This window comes from Triturus cristatus, chromosome 10, assembly GCF_964204655.1.
Source record: "Triturus cristatus chromosome 10, aTriCri1.1, whole genome shotgun sequence".
Taxonomy (NCBI): domain Eukaryota; kingdom Metazoa; phylum Chordata; class Amphibia; order Caudata; family Salamandridae; genus Triturus; species Triturus cristatus.
Genome location: NC_140593.1, coordinates 1242886820 through 1242903655, shown reverse-complemented (window position 1 = coordinate 1242903655; position 16836 = coordinate 1242886820).

Sequence of the window (16836 nt, the reverse complement as noted above, 5' to 3'; positions counted from 1 at the left end):
CATATATCAAAAATGGTACTAAACCTCAAAAGGGTCTCCGGTGCCATACTAAAGAATCAGCGCCTCTCTATTAGTAGACCGGTTGCCCCTGCCTTGGTAGTCGATGAAGGGAAGGCTTTAGCCTCGGCAGTTTATGGCTCCGAATTATGGGGTGCTGAAAACACTAAGGTCCTGGCAACTGCAGAAAATAAGTTTATCAGAGATCTAGTCTCACTTCCAGTTTCAACCCCTCTGTTACCATTATTTTTTGATATGGGTAAAAAATCAATCTCGGACAAAGTTCAACTAAGGCCGCTGTTATTTTGGGTGCGCCTTAGAAGAACCCAGGAATTAGCCGGATATGCTCGAGTGTTGGACGAGTTAATATCCTTAAATGTTTCTCACCAAATAAAGTGGCTCAACAACCTTAAGAAACTGGTAGTATCAATAGGCCTGGGGGAGTCCTGGGCCACACAAGTCCCCCCTGTAAAACAAATTGTAAAGAAATTATACTGGGACTGGGTTGAGGCCAAGGTTAACAATAACTCAAACCTGGGAACTTTAACGATGAACTTTCTTGACCATAAACCATCTATGAAGTTGGAACCCTTTTTAGATTTTATCCAACTACCTAGAGATAGAACTTTGTTCTTGAAACTAAGATATGGCACTCTTCCCCTTAATTTTTTTTTGGAAAGGTGGAAGGCCAAGGGGGGGCTTGATCTAAATTACCCAGGTTGCCAATGTCCAGAGGAATCCCTTGGCCATTTTTTATTTGCTTGTTCAGCCTACAAGTTCGTTAGGGCTAAATGGTTGAAACCTGTATGCAGGGAGCTGGGAGTAAGGGATCACAGATCAGCCCTGCGTATTATTGTAACCAATACTGTTTCTATGTATACCATCTGTGGGGTTGCTAAATACCTTGCGGGTGCCTGGTTAATCCGCTCTAGGCTGCTGGGTAATATATAAATTCTCATGAATGAAGAAAGCATTGTTTTAAATTCTGTTTTTATTTTTTGTCCCTTTTTTCGCTATTTGCTGTTCTGGATGTAATTGTAGCACTATGGATGGATTGTTTTTATGTATTTTGCATGTTTGTACTTTTATGATAAATATCTATCGAATAAAGTATTGAAACAACATAAATGAAAACCGGCTGCTGCACTGGCCAGCCTGAATTGAATTCTGCAGACCTGATATATTCCTTCTGGGGTACCAAATTCAGTCAAATGGTGTGATTCTTCCTGTAAGTCTATCTGATGATATGCACTGAGCAAGTCTAACATGGAGAAAACTGTCGCCCCAGCCCGAGTGGAAACAAGCTCATGCCAATTGGTAAAGGATGTCTTTCAATCCATATTTTGCTATTAAGACTCCTAAGATCTCCAGAATACTTCAAATTAATAACCACCAGAGACACTCATGGTGAAGATTCAATGGGTTGAATTATATTTTTGCTACATAAATCCTGTAGCATCTCTTTTAACTTCACTCTGTACATCAGAGGAACATTTCAGACTTTATGCCTGACTGGAACTGCATTATCCAGTAAAACAATTTTGTGTTGGAACCCGATAAATGTACCCAAATTATCAGAAAAAACGTCTGGAAATTCTGTCTTTACATCAACAACACATGAATCATTTTTTACATCTTTTACCACATACACAGGTGGAACTGCATTAGGGTCTAACTTCATGTTCAACTCTTGCTGATGAGGCCAATCCAAAATGGGGTCACACCTAGCAGCCACATACATTTTGTCTCGAGTTTTCCTTTCCTTGAAACAAATATTAGCCCAGAAATAACCTAGTAAATCAATCCTGTGTCCAGTATACCCACCAGGACGCACATCCGGTACCCAAAAAATTCTCATTTTGCAAATTCAATCCTACAGGGCTTTACTAATAATACTTTACCACGCACATGAGTCCACCAAGACCTGCACACTTTTCCCATTAATATGCACCACACACTTTGGAAAACTATTTAGCTGCCATCCCGAACACATAGTATGCCAGTGGGATTTAACTCCTTCTCATACTCCTCATTTGACATTTGTTTCAGGTTTACTCTTACACACCCTTCCGAAATGTCCCCTTTTCCAACAACAGCTACAAGTTTTGTCAATTGCAGGGCAACCTTTGACGTTTCCAAGATGAAAACTACTGCTACATCTTTAACAGCGTTTTTTCTCCTTGGAATCGTTTTTTTCTCTTGTCAGTTTTAATGGCATTGACACTAGTACTGGACTCTGGTTTCTTCCCGTCCCCAAACGGCATTCATACTGCTTCCTCTAATTTCATGTACACATTTCTACGACTGCTCTAGGCTCTTGGTAATACTAATAGTGGCATTCAACGTCATGTCTGTGCCCACCCAAAGTCTTTTTTGCACCTTTTTACTGTTAGTTTTCATCATTATCTGATCCCTTAAAACCTGGTCATACATTATCGTCTCAGAGGCACATGATGCTGCTAAAGCTCTAAGGGCTGCCACATACTCTTCAAAACCCTCACCATCTTTTTGCGCTCTGGAATAAAACTTAAACCTTTCCATTACAGTGTTGATTTTTCTTCCATATCTACCCGACTGTTGTTTTACCATACTCTCAAACACTTTCAAATCACCAGCAATGTTGTAAATTCTTTAAGACCCACACGTACTAAAGTGTGTTTTAATAAAGCCAATTTCCTTTGAGGCATACAATCCTCCCCTTCCAACACATCAACATAAGCAAAAAACACAGGAAACCTTAATTCCCACTCCGTTGGGGCGGGGGGGGGGGGGGTCTTTTCTTAAACTGCAAAAATGACAGTGGTGGAGAAATACTGGGCATGGTGTTGCAAAATACAATACTACCCTCAAAAGAATACAGGAACAATTGGACCAGTAGTAATAGAGCAATGTAGTATAAATAATATCATGTGAAACAAGTACTCCAAGCAACAATATACACTAGCCCACCTTACACGTTCTGTAAAGTTAACAATTCAAGGTGTGTGTATATCACTGGGAGTACCCTCCAGACATAGAACTATTAATGAGTATCTACATCAGAACTATACTCCAACTTGGCGCATCAAAATGGACTAATATATTTTTTTTCTCTTGAGTTAACGGAGTTTTATTATGATGCAATGGTACGGCATGATGATGCGAAGGAACCGATCGAATGATGTTTCTCTCAAATTATGAAGGATACCACAAATTACTCCTTCACAGTGAGTTATTTATATATTGAAATTAATCGTCTGCTAATCATATCATTGTCTGGACACAGTTTCATTTGATAAATCCCTTTTATCAACATATAAATAAAGTTTCAAATATTCATTTCACACATAATTAAATAAATGAACATCGGTCCATTACACAAAAAAAGAGAAAGGGAAAAACAAAAACACACAACAAAGGACATTTAATCCATTCCTTATTCCCCTAAAAATAATAATGGATGTTTGACACTTTTATCGTGAGCATTCCATTGTTTAAAGTCGCCCCATTGAATAGTACTAGGAGGTAGTGAAAATTACACCCCTTTACACAATTTATTAGTACTATATATATCTCGATTCAACCAATAATTTAAATTCTTCCGGGGCTCTTTATATACAACAGTAGTCGACGCGTTTCAGCCCAACTTGCTTGCGGGCCTCATCAGGACGAGGGTATATAAGGATATATCTCCTGGAACAACATCTATAATATAAACAAACATTTACAATATGTACAACTATCTATATATGTACATTCACTATACACAAAATCTCAAAGATATGCAGAACCTCTCTGGGGGTGGCAGTACCGTAGAATAACCAAATATCACCAATTATAAAGCTCAAAATAATATGTAAAGAGACTAAACCACCAAGATAGTTCTAACACCCGTGTAGTGAAATCTCATGGCTGCCAGAAAAAGATACTAATAAAACCAACAAAAAATATAAATAGAGCCAACAAAGAAAGTAGTGAACTATATCCAGATACGTGTAGACACCGACTACGAAGCACTCTGAAATTACCAATTCCGCAGCGCTCCGAGTTGTCTCATTCTAAAGCGGCAATATATCCATGGCGAGATTATAGTTCTAAATGGAAACAACGGGGGACTTAATTAGGTCTCTATAACGTTGTTATTGCAAGTAATGTGGAGACACGCTAAAGAAGCGAAAACCAATATCTTACCTATTGGGCCATAACCTTCAGGGTCAGTTAAATGCACGGGGGGCTTATGAATCCTAACCCCGCAATATCGTCTGTTCTTCTTATAAGATCTACCGGGGAGGGAAAGAGAAGTTATCAGAAACGGGACAGAGCGTAAAACACGGACCTACCCTTGTTATGAAAGAGGACCCGAGAATCCGTCACAGGTCGCACCTTAAATTATTTGAAGTCTCCCGCTGGCGGTCCAACTCTCCACACGGTTCCTGAATGGAATCACGTAGCCGGAGAACGCGGAAGTATAAATACTGAAAATGGAAAACGGACTCGTACGTAGTCTAACGTGTCTCACAATAGACATAGAAAAAAGGACTTAGAAAAAAGGTACATCATTTCCTTATCCCAGAAAATATTAGTTAACGATAATTTCGGAACAGGGCAATATTAAAAAACTATTATTAGAAAAAAGGAGGGAGATGTGACGAATGAAAGAAAAACAGTCAAGCAAATTACGAAAACATTATGAAGTCAGTTGGTACTTGATGTGGCCTTTCTCTTTCCTCCAATTTGAATTTCATGACTGCCAACGCCTCGTCTTGCGGGATGTTAGTATACAATGACTAGTGATTCTAAACACATAGTCATCAATGGATTCAATCATGAACAGAGAGTTTTTTCAAATTGTAACACAAGTAACATCATATATTGTGTTAATTGCCCATGTGAAAAGTTCTACATTGGACAAACGACCCAGACTGCTAAAAAACGGATCTTGCAACATAAGTCAAGGATTAAATGCAGGACACAGGGAGCCCCCCTGGTCCAACATTTTCTCTCTCACAACCATACAGAAAATGATTTGCATTGGTCTGTACTGTTGGTTTTGCAAGATTCGAACAAAGATACTCTCCAAATGAAATTGAATAGATCAGAAGCAAGGCTTATAGAGAAGTACCATACAGCGACACTAGGCCTTAATGACAGGGACGAAATGTGGTCGCTGATTCAGGACCCCTAATACAATCTCCTGGGGTTGCTTTAGCAAGTTGAAATCTGCTTATTTTCTGGTCTTCTGTAGCCTGCCTCTCTCTAGTTTGATCGTCTTCTGCATTCTTAATACATGTGTCTGTATGTATGTGGTGGTTGTGATGGACGTGATGGTGGTGGACGTGATGGTGGTGGATGTGGTGGTGGACGAGGTGGTGGTTGGTGGATGTGGTGGTGGACGTGGTGGTGGTGGACATGGTGGTGGTGGATGTGTTGGACATGGTGGTGGTGGTGGACATGGTGGTGGTGGTGGACATGGTGGTGGTGGTGGACATTGTGAAGGTGGTGGACTTGGTGGTGGTGGTGCACGTGGTGGTGGTGGATGACTATTGGGTAGGAGGGTGCTTGCAGAATGCGGAAGGAGAGGAGGATCTCGAAGGGGGCACATGAGAGAGCAGAAAGAGGCCAAATATTAGAAACAAAAAACGGTGAGTAGATAGAACACAAAACAGATTTAACGGGGTGGTCCCTTCTTATAGCTTATGTAAATGTTCCTTAGCACACCGTTTTTAGTAAACAGGGGGACCATGGGGAGATTAATTGATTAATCACACATGATGATCGCGTGCGATTAATTGAGTAATCACGCATGATGATCGCGTACGGAAGCTGGTGTTGATTCTGGGCAAATTAGTTAATCTCCTGTGCCTTCTAAAAGGCAATGTGTTCCTGTGTGAATGTGCTCTTGTGTAATGTAACTGGGTGTCTTGTAAAGGTCTCTACTACTCTTGAGTTGAGTTTGCGCTGTATGAATTTGCAAAACAAACAGCCAGCAGACCTTGTAGAGCAAGAGCCTATTATATCCGTTCATGTAGTGCACGCACAGCAATGAGGGCTCTGTACAGCCCAGTACTGCATTTAAAATTTAAAGAGCATTGAAGTGCAATGCTCCGTTAGTAAAAAAAAAAACACGTCGTGCCTGCAGTGAGAGTGGCTCATGTAATGTAACTGGGTGTCTTGTAAAAGTCTCTACTACTCTTGAGTTCAGTTTGCGCTGTATGAATTTGCTAAACAAACAGCCAGCAGACCTTGTAGAGCAAGAGCCTATTATATCCGTTCATGTAGCGCGCACACAGCAATGAGGGCTCTGTACAGCCCAGTACCGCACACTACACAACAAACGAATATCCGTTCATGTAGCGCATGCACAGCAACGAGGGCTCTGTACAGCCCAGTACTGCATTAAAAATTTAAAGCGCATTAAAGCGCAATGCTCAGTTAATTTAAAAAAACAAGTTGTGCCTGCAGTGAGAGTGGCTCACAAAGAAAAGAAAAAAGTGCTTAGCGGCTAATTAAGAGACATTGTCTCCAGCCGCAAGTATAAGATCCTGTCCCGGTGGGCGGGGCCAAAAGTGGACAGGGTGGTAACCAGGAGGGACTAAAAAGCCTCCTGGACAATCGTAACACCCGGTTCTGCATAATTGGTGACGCAAAAAGACGCGCACCAATGCAAAACACGGGCGGAGCAGAAAGCGAGCTTCTGGAATCGTATTGATTCCAAGAAGCCCTTGCATGATAACGCCAGGCGAGACCTAAAAATGCCCCCCTCACATTGAGCGCATTGAGGTCACGTACGTTGATGAAGGTTCACACTGTAGACGTCAGTCAGTCAGATCTTTTGCTTGTGACAGCCTCCCGCACAAGCCTGAACAGCAGTAGATGTGAGCACAACCACGGCTCTCTCCAGTGCTCGCGATGGCCTCCCAAAGTGCCCGTAAACTGGACTGCATCGCATGTCAGACACCTTCATGCTCTGGCCCACTCTCGTCGTCCAAGGAGTACACAAGCAAATACTGGTCAAATACGGCTTCACCGCTCCGGGTCCCGCACCCAGCTGGATATCAGTGATGTCGCGCCTGCTCCAACTCCCAGTCGTCGCCAAAATATGTAATGCCGAGGTCATCCACGAAGGTAAAGAAGTAAGGTTTATTCCCTAAAAAGGAGCAGCCCCAACACACTCAGCAACAGGCATCACCTAGCTGACTGTTACAACTGACTGCCACAGAATTCCCCCACAGGTCTAGCCCTGGTGATCCACCCTTAGCATTCCACCCGCATGCTGGTCCTCCCAGAACCCAAACCACAACATAGAACACAACATCTCCCCCGCTCATTCGTGGCCTCTCGCTGATCCTGTACCAGGCACCTCTGGTCTCCCCTCCTCACCTCTTATGATGTTTCTTTGGGGTGTTGTTCATGACCTTTCGCTGCAGATATAAGAGGCCCATAAAGAATCACTCAGTGTTTTAGTGCCACCCAGTTGATTCAGCCATCTGGACCAGTGGTAACCCCATCTTTAGCTGCTAGATTGGGGGTTCACGGTGCCACTGGAGCGCATGTGTAGCCTGTGAAGTCTCATCATTGGGGGCACAGTTCACGCAGGTGCGTCACCGAGGGCGAGCCCCTGCTCTGGGACACCAGTACCAAAGATTCTGCACGATTATTCCAAAGGACCTTCTCTCTAATCCGTCTTTCACTCGAATACTCTCTACACTTCTCATTACAAAATAAGTGCCCCCTTCTATTTCAGGGACATGCTCGCTGCTGCGGAAGGTACCAACCGAAAAGTTCTGAGACATCCTGGTCATGTAGAGGCAGCACAGAGCAGGGCAGTCACACTTGGAGCAGCCTTAAGCATTCATGGTGGTCCCACAATAGCACAAAGACCCCAGGGTTTCCCTTGGTTATTCTAGAGTGCGTACAACAGCACCCGGGGTTGTGAACCAGGCACTGTGTAGCAGTCAACATCGTATCTAACTTTCACCTCCAAGTCAGCAGAGGGCAAACCAGTCTCTATCTGTCCTCATTCTGGAAACTTTTACTCTCCTACACAAGCCACATCATGCAGCCTACACATTCAGAAACCTTGGCATTTTTGGGCTGTTGCAATGTGGTATAAGCCAGCCCCCCATAGAAACTGACAGACAACAGAAGGCCAAATCCAAGCGGCCAGCCTTCAGAGACTCCAACACCAAGGTGCAAGACTTCAGCGAACCCAAGTCCAAAGTGCAAGACTTCAGAGACTCCACCACCAAGGTGCAAGACTTCAGAGAACCCAAGACCAAAGTGTAACACTACAGAGAACCCAAGACCAAGGTGCAAGACTACAGAGACTCCAACACTAAGGTGCAAGACTACAGAGAACACCAAGACCAAGGTGCAAGACTACAGAGAGCCCAAGACCAAAGTGCAAGACTACAGAGAGCCCAAGACCAAGGTGCAAGACTTCAGAGAATCCACCACCATGGTGCAAGACTTCAGAGACTCCACCACCAGGGTGCAAGACAACAGAGACTCCATCACCAAGATGCAAAACTTCAGAGAACCCAAGCCCAAGGTGCAAGACTACAGAGAACACAAGACCAAGGTGCAAGACTTCAGAGAGCCCTAGACCAAGGTGCAAGACAACAGAGACTCCATCACCAAGATGCAAGACTTCAGAGAACCCAAGCCCACGGTGCAAGACTACAGAGAACCCAAGACCAAAGTCCAAGACTACAGAGACTCCAACACCAAGGTGCAAGACTACCGAGAACCCAAGACCAAGGTGCAAGACTAAAGAGACTCCAACACCAAGGTGCAAGACTTCAGAGAACCCAAGACCAAAGAGCAAGACTACAGAGAGCCCAAGACCAAAGTGCAAGACTTCAGAGAACCCAAGACCAAAGTGCAAGACTACAGAGAGCTCACAACCAAAGTGCAAGACTTCAGAGAACCCAAGACAAAAGTGCAAGCATACAGAGAACCCAAGACCAAGGTGCAAGACTTCAGAGACTCCACCACCAAGGTGCAAGACTACAGAGACTCCAACACCAAGGTGCAAGACTTCAGAGACTCCACCACCAAGGTGCAAGACTTCAGAGACTCCACCACCAAGGTGCAGGACAACAGAGGCTCCATCACCAAGGTGCAAGATAACAGAGACTCCATCACCAAGGTGCAAGACTTCAGAGACTCCACCACCAAGGTGCAAGACAACAGAGACTCCATCACCAAGGTGCAAGACTTCAGAGACTCCACCACCAAGGTGCAAGACAACAGAGACACCATCACCAAGGTGCAAGACTTCAGAGACTCCACCACCAAGGTGCAAGACTTCAGAGAACCCAAGAAGAAGGTGCAAGACGTCAGAGAATCCAAGCCAACGATGCAAGACAACGGAGACTCCATCACCAAGGTGCAAGACTTCAGAGACTCCACCACCAAGGTGCAAGACTACAGAGACTCCAACACCAATGTGCAAGACTACAGAGAACCCAAGAACAACGTGCAAGACTACAGAGAACCCAAGACCAAGGTGCAAGACTACAGAGAATCCAAGACCAAGGTGCAAGACTTCAGAGAACCCAAGACCAAGATGCAAGACTTCAGTGAACCAGCCCAAGGTGCAAGACTACAGAGAACCCAAGACAAAGATGCAAGACAACAGAGACTCCATCACCAAGGTGCAAGACTTCAGTGACTCCACCACCAAGGTGCAAGACTACAGAGAACCCGAGACCAAAGTGCAAGACTACAGAGAACCCAAGACCAAGGTGCAAGACGTCAGAGAACCCAAGACCAAGGTGCAAAACGTCAGAGGACCCATGACAAAGATGCAAGACAACAGAGACTCCATCACCAAGGTGCAAGACTTCAGAAACTCCACCACCAAGGTGCAAGACTACAGAGACTCCAACACCAAGGTGCAAGACTTCAGAGACTCCACCACCAAGGTGCAAGACTTCAGAGACTCCAACACCAAGGTGCAAGACTACAGAAAACCCAAGACCAAGATGCAAGACTTCAGAGAACCCAAGCCCAAGGTGCAAGACTACAGAGAACCCAAGACGAAGGTGCAAGACTACAGAGAGCCCAAGACCAAGGTGCAAGACAACAGAGACTCCATCACCAAGGTGCAAGACTTCAGAGACTCCAACACCAAGGTGCAAGCCTTCAGAGACTCCAACACCAAGGTGCAAGACTACAGAGAACCCAAGACCAAAGTGCAAGACTACAGAGAAACCAAGACCAAGGTGCAAGACTACAGAGAACCCAAGACCAAAGTGCAAGACTACAGAGAACCCAAGACCAAGGTGCAAGACTACAGAGATCCCATCACCAAGGTGCAAGACTTCAGAGACTCCAACACCAAGGTGCAAGCCTTCAGAGACTCCAACACCAAGGTGCAAGACTACAGAGAACCCAAGACCAAAGTGCAAGACTACAGAGAACCCAACATCAAGGTGCAAGACTACAGAGAACCCAAGACCAAAGTGCAAGACTACAGAGAACCCAAGACCAAGGTGCAAGACTACAGAGATCCCAAGACCAAGGTGCAAGACTACAGAGAACCCAAGACCAAAGTGCAAGACTACAGAGAACCTAAGACCAAGGTGCAAGACTTCAGAGATTCCAACACCAAGGTGCAAGACTTCAGAGAACCCAAGACCAAGATGCAAGACTTTAGAGAACCCAAGACCAAGATGCAAGACTTCAGAGAACCCAAGCCCAAGGTGCAAGACTACAGAGAACCCAAGACAAAGGTGCAAGACTACAGAGACTCCAACACCAAGGTTCAAGACTTCAGAGACTCCAATATCAAGGTGCAAGACTTCAGCGACTCCAACACCAAGGTGCAAGACGTCAGAGAAGCCACGGCCAAGATGCAAGACAACAGAGAACCCAAGACCAAGGACCAAGACAACAGAGACTCCAACACGAAGGTGCAAGACTTCAGAGACTCCAAACCAAGGTGCAAGGCTACAGAGAGCCCAAGACCAAAGTGCAAGACTACAGAGAACCCAAGACCAAAGTGCAAGACTACAGAGAACCCTAGACCAAAGTGCAAGACTACAGAGAACCCAAGCCCAAGATGCAGGACTACAGAGACTCCAACACCAAGGTGCAAGACTTCAGAGAACCCAAGACCAAAGTGCAAGACTACAGAGAATCCAAGACCAAGCTGCAGAACTACAGAGACTCCAACACCAAGGTGCAAGACTACACAGAACCCAAGACCAAGGTGCAAGAAAACAGGGACTCCAACACCAAGGTGCAAGACGTCAGAGACTCCAACACCAAGGTGCAAGACGTCAGAGACTCCAACGCCAAGGTGAAGACTTCAGAGAACCCAAGACCAAGGTGCAAGACTTCAGAGAACCCAAGTCAAAGGTGCAAGACTTCAGAGAACCCAAGTCAAAGGTGCAAGACTTCAGAGAACCCAAGACCAAGGTGCAAGACTTCAGAGACTCCAACACCAAGGTGCAAGACTTCAGAGACTCCAACACCAAGGTGCAAGACTTCAGAGACTCCAACACCAAGGTGAAGACTTCAGAGAACCCAAGACCAAGGTGCAAGACTTCAGAGACTCCAACACCAAGTTGCAAGACTTCAGAGACTCCAACACCAAGTTGCAAGACTTCAGAGAACCCAAGATGCAAGACTACAGAGAGACCAAGACCAAGGTTCAAGACTTCAGATAACCCAAGACCAAGGTGCAAGACTACAGAGAACCCAAAACCAAGACGTAAGACTATAGGGAGCCTAAGACCAAGGTGAAGGGCTGCAGAGAGCCCAAGACCAAGGTCCAAGACTGCAGAGAACCAACTGAAACTGGGCTGGGATAGCCCAGGCCCAGTGGAACAAAGGAGAAGGTCAGACCTCTGGAACCAACACATGAGGGATTCGCCTTTCTAGTTCTGGTGGGACCAGGTGCAGCTGAGGCTCTCAGGGGAGCTCGTTCCACAGGCAGCTTGCAATCTCCATATTGGATTGTGCCTTGATGCTGTGCTGGAGGGTGGAGTGATGGGTGAAGTGATTATGTAGGATCCTAGGTTTGCACCACCCCACTTAAAAGGCCCCTGCACAAAGGAGAGCCAGTTGAGGAGACCAGGGAGCAACAATGACGAAATGATGTCCAGCTGGAAGGAGAAGCCACCTGATGCCCGGCAGGGATGGACTGTGGGACTTTGACTCCAACTGACCCCCAGGACTAGAACGGGCCTCTTGAAGGCCAGTGGCACTGGCCCCCTTATGCACCCTGAGGATCAGTCGGTGGGATAGACCTTCTGGGGTATTCTGGATGGTTCAACTGGAGGCTTCTGTGGACTGGTCCAGGGCTTTGATCACTCACAAGTGCCCTTCAAGAAGCCAGGGGGGCCTGAGGAGTGTGGTGGGGCTATCTTTCTTGCTGGCTGTGGAGGGGCTGCGCAAGATGTAATAAGCCGATTTCCTACATTGGGTGCTAGAGCTTGGATACGTAGAGCTTGGATACGTAGAGCTTAGATACGTAGAGCTTGGATACGTAGAGCTTAGATATGTAGAGCTTGATTACGTAGAGCTTAGATACGTAGAGCTTGGATACGTAGAGCTTAGATATGTAGAGCTTGGATACGTAGAGCTTGGAGTAGTCAGTTCTGGGACGTACTACTAACATTTGGTAAGTTCAGTTTTTGCCGCATATCACCTATACGTTTATGCACAAATATCAGAGAACAATGCTCTAAAAGGGGTTCAAAGGTTGGGATGTCTGCGTCTGTATCTTTGGGTGTAGTGACCCGAATGAGTGTGAGTAGAGGGGCTGTGTATTTTCCAGAGAGAGAAGGGCCAGTGACCCGAAGGACAGGTTCGTATCCGTGTGTCTTGACGGGTTTTCAGTGCCCCCTGTGCAACACTTCTTCCTTCATCTCCGTTTGTCTCGGATATGAGCAGTGTCCATGTTTGTCTTCACATGTTTGTATTCTCTAAATGCGACTGTGCCACCAGCCTGCACCCCGGTGTGCCCAGTGTCATCATACGTAAACGCAAAGTACAACTCTTACCAACCTCTGCCGCAGGACTCGTCTTCTCCTTCACCCAAGAGAACGCCTGACTCCAGTCCCGCAATCACTCACTGGCTGCCTAGAAGGTCAATGTTCAAGGCGCTCTGCATTGTCCACAGAGCCTCTGAAGAGGAGGACCCTATAATACACGCTAAATTGAAGCAGTACAAACCAAACAGAAGACTGTGCTCCAGGCTCACACCGCAAATCCTCGCACAATCTGTAGGAGGCACTGCTCTCTCAGTACAAGCCGCCAAACTCTGGAGCTCGCTGCCGGACAACATTAGAAGCAGCACCCAGGGGCATTTACTGCTCAGAAGAGAGGGAACAACATGGCTGTCAGAACCCATATCAAGGGATGCTCCCTCAGGTACCATCCACCGTGCACAGATATGGAGCCCCTGGCCGGCACGCCCGCCGCATGTCGGCTAACACTCTGAAAACGTTCAACCCTATGCGATGACCAGCCTACTGGACTGTGACCATAAAAGGGCTTGAAGAGCTGACCACATCTGCCAGCTTCCTGAAGAAACATAACCTTACACCCTATAACATGATAACCACGCTTCAGCGGTGATCGCACGCGACCGGGAAAGACTACCCATGTACGATCACTATAGAGACCGCACCCTTCCAGTCACACACCTACACAGTGTAGGGCAAGTGCTTCAGCGCACCATCTGGGGAAGTAAACTCGATATAAAACTTACAATGCAATAATAAGCAGAGAGGACGCCATGTGTGAGTCAGGCTCAAACTTGAAAAGATGTCTGCTGCGGTAACAATTGTTTTCTGTACATAAAGAATGTGTGAGATGAATCAATGAATGGGACAAAAAGTGTGACGTTCGAGTGTACTGTTCAGATGCAAATAGTCCCTCTGCGTTGCAATGCCAGCCCACCTTGGGTGCACGATGACACACCTAACAGCCAGTAGCATGAGATGTGAGAGAAATACTCCTGTGGGCGGAGCTAGCATGTGATTGGTGCCACTGGTTGAAGGGGGCGGACCCAAAGCGTACTAGGGCTCATTTACTAGTTTTCGATGCAGGGAAGCGCAGCAAGTCACTTTGCTGCGCTGCCTTCCATCAGAAGAAAAGGGCAGCAATGCGCCGTATCTGTGCGATACAGCGCATTCCTCTCTTCTTCCACTGCACTGGCTCACAATGAAGTACCTTGCGGCAACGCAGGCACCTTTGCACCATGCTGCAAGCGTGTATGCATTATAACATTGATTGTTTTTGTGCGGTAAGGGACACTTACAATGGAGACGCTTTCCTCAGAATGCAGCCCACAAACAAAGAAGAAAAAAATAGGAGAAATAAAGTTGTTCCTCCTTGTTTGGCCTCCCTGGGAAGGCGTAGGCTTTTGACGCAATCCCAGGTTTACAAGTCCTTGTAAATCTGGGGCAGCGCCAAAATCCATGGATGTTGCGTGGGAACAATCACCGCACCGCCCATGGAATGCCTCTTTGACGCAGAGTATGGCAACGTAGCGACTTGTGCTACTGTGCTGTACTCCGTGGTCCAGATTCTCGTAGCTGTCAGGCAACGCAGTGCAGCCCCCAAACAGGCTGCCCTGCGTTGCGTGACAGGGAGAGAGCAGGACAGCGCCATATTTACAGATATAAGGCTCTCTCCTCCTCGCTCCCTAGCGCTGGGGCAGATTTCAGCTGCCGTGTGCCAGGCACACACCTTAGCGCCATAGTGTGTAACTAAGTCTAGCATAGGTTTTGTACAGGAAGTGTACCAATCCAGTACAAAATACTATGCACAGACAAGTATAAAAGCTGTTCCTACTTTACATGCATGCTGTACAGTGCAGCGCATATGCAAAGTCGGAAACGCAAGCAGAAATGAAAACATTTCTCCGTCTAACGCCTGCTTTTTGGCAGCGTTCATTTTTGGTGCTCACCCCTTTCTACTAATGTGAGTGAACAGGGTTTAGTGTCTCAAAGCAAGAGTGGTCGCATGGAAACCCCCGTGTACCGCCCATGTAACCCCCCTCGATGTAAAGTGATGCATGGAAACCCCCGTGTACCGCCCATGTAACCCCCCCTCGATGTAAAGTGATGCATGGAAACCCCCGTGTACCGCCCATGTAACCCCCCCTCGATGTAAAGTGATGCATGGAAACCCCCGTGTACCGCCCATGTAACCCCCCTCGATGTAAAGTGATGCATGGAAACCCCCGTGTACCGCCCATGTAACCCCCCTCGATGTAAAGTGATGCATGGAAACCCCCGTGTACCGCCCATGTAACCCCCCTCGATGTAAAGTGATGCATGGAAACCCCCGTGTACCGCCCATGTAACCCCCCCTCGATGTAAAGTGATGCATGGAAACCCCCGTGTACCGCCCATGTAACCCCCCTCGATGTAAAGTGATGCATGGAAACCCCCGTGTACCGCCCATGTAACCCCCCTCGATGTAAAGTGATGCATGGAAACCCCCGTGTACCGCCCATGTAACCCCCCCTCGATGTAAAGTGATGCAAAGCCGCGTTTTGTGGTGCTTTGCAGCTTTCTCCCTACAAACCAACACTAATACCAATTAGCGTCGTTTTGTAAATCCCAAAACAGGTTTAGCATTGGGTGTGCATTACAAAAGTAACGCTAACCCGACGCTAAACCGTGGAGAATCTGGGCCATATTTACAAGGCCATGAAAAGCCACGCGTAGTAGATATGGGTCTGCACTCTGCCCCGCCGGAGCGGCTTAAGAAGTGAGGCACCGGCGGCGCAAGGGGCTTGTAAATAAGACCCCCCACGTATAGAGACCGCGTAGTAGTCACCCAGACGTGCGAGGTGTCGGCCCGTGGCGGAACAGGCGGCATCACACGCGTTGAGCTGCTCTCTGGACTCGAGCACAGAAGCGAGCGCGGCAGAGATGCTCCTGTGAGGAGAGATCTGATCGCATCTGCCACTCTCCAGGAATCATAGAATGATCTGGAAACCCTGGAAGACGGGACAGAGGCATCTGAGAGCAACTAGACCGCTAACCCCTGGGAGGTGGGATCTTCCTATGTCCACAGGAGCAGAGCACATGGAACTGCACAGCGGTCATGGAGGTGTGCATGGCAACTTCTGGAGATGTGCTGGCTCTCCGCTCGCCCTTGGCTCATGTGGCAGCCTCGCGCCCATCACTTTTCTTGTTTTCTCCCTTCCCAGTGCCCCTTTGGGTCCGACTCTGCCAGGTCCAGGGGGTTGTGTGTCTGTTGTTATGTGTTTGTTGCTTGTCAGCCATCTTGCTGCAGCCTTCCCCGCGTCTTGGCCTTCCAGGGGTCACCACTGGTGGTGTGGGCCATGCCTGGCCTCGTCCTCGCTTCCACCGCCTTGCAGTAGGGTAAGGGATTCAGTGTAGGACCGAAACTCTCAACTCTGTAACTTTACACTGCTTTTATCCCACCTCAAGCCTCAGAGCCGGGCAGGGTGGGAGTCCATGCGGCATCACTGCTTTTATTCAGACCCCCCCCCCCCCCCCCCTCAAGCCTCAGAGCCTGGCAGGGTGGGAGTCCATGCGGCATCGTAGAGCCTCGTGACAAAGGGCAGCCATGTTCATGCATCTCTAAGAGACACTATGAAGCGCACACCTGCTTTGTAATGAAAAAAAAACTGGAAATCCTACAATGTCATTATGACATAAAAGTGTAAGAAATGAATGTGCAGGCGTGATTTGTGAAGCATTGTGTCTCTACAACAGGCTAAGGCATACAAACAGGATACATTCCCTAAACATAAAAGCCATAACTCAGCAATTAAATGTTGTCGGAAAAGGGAATACATTTTAAAGTCATGAATAGAGCACCTGCTGGTATTGAATGATATGTTACACATCCCCATCCGCA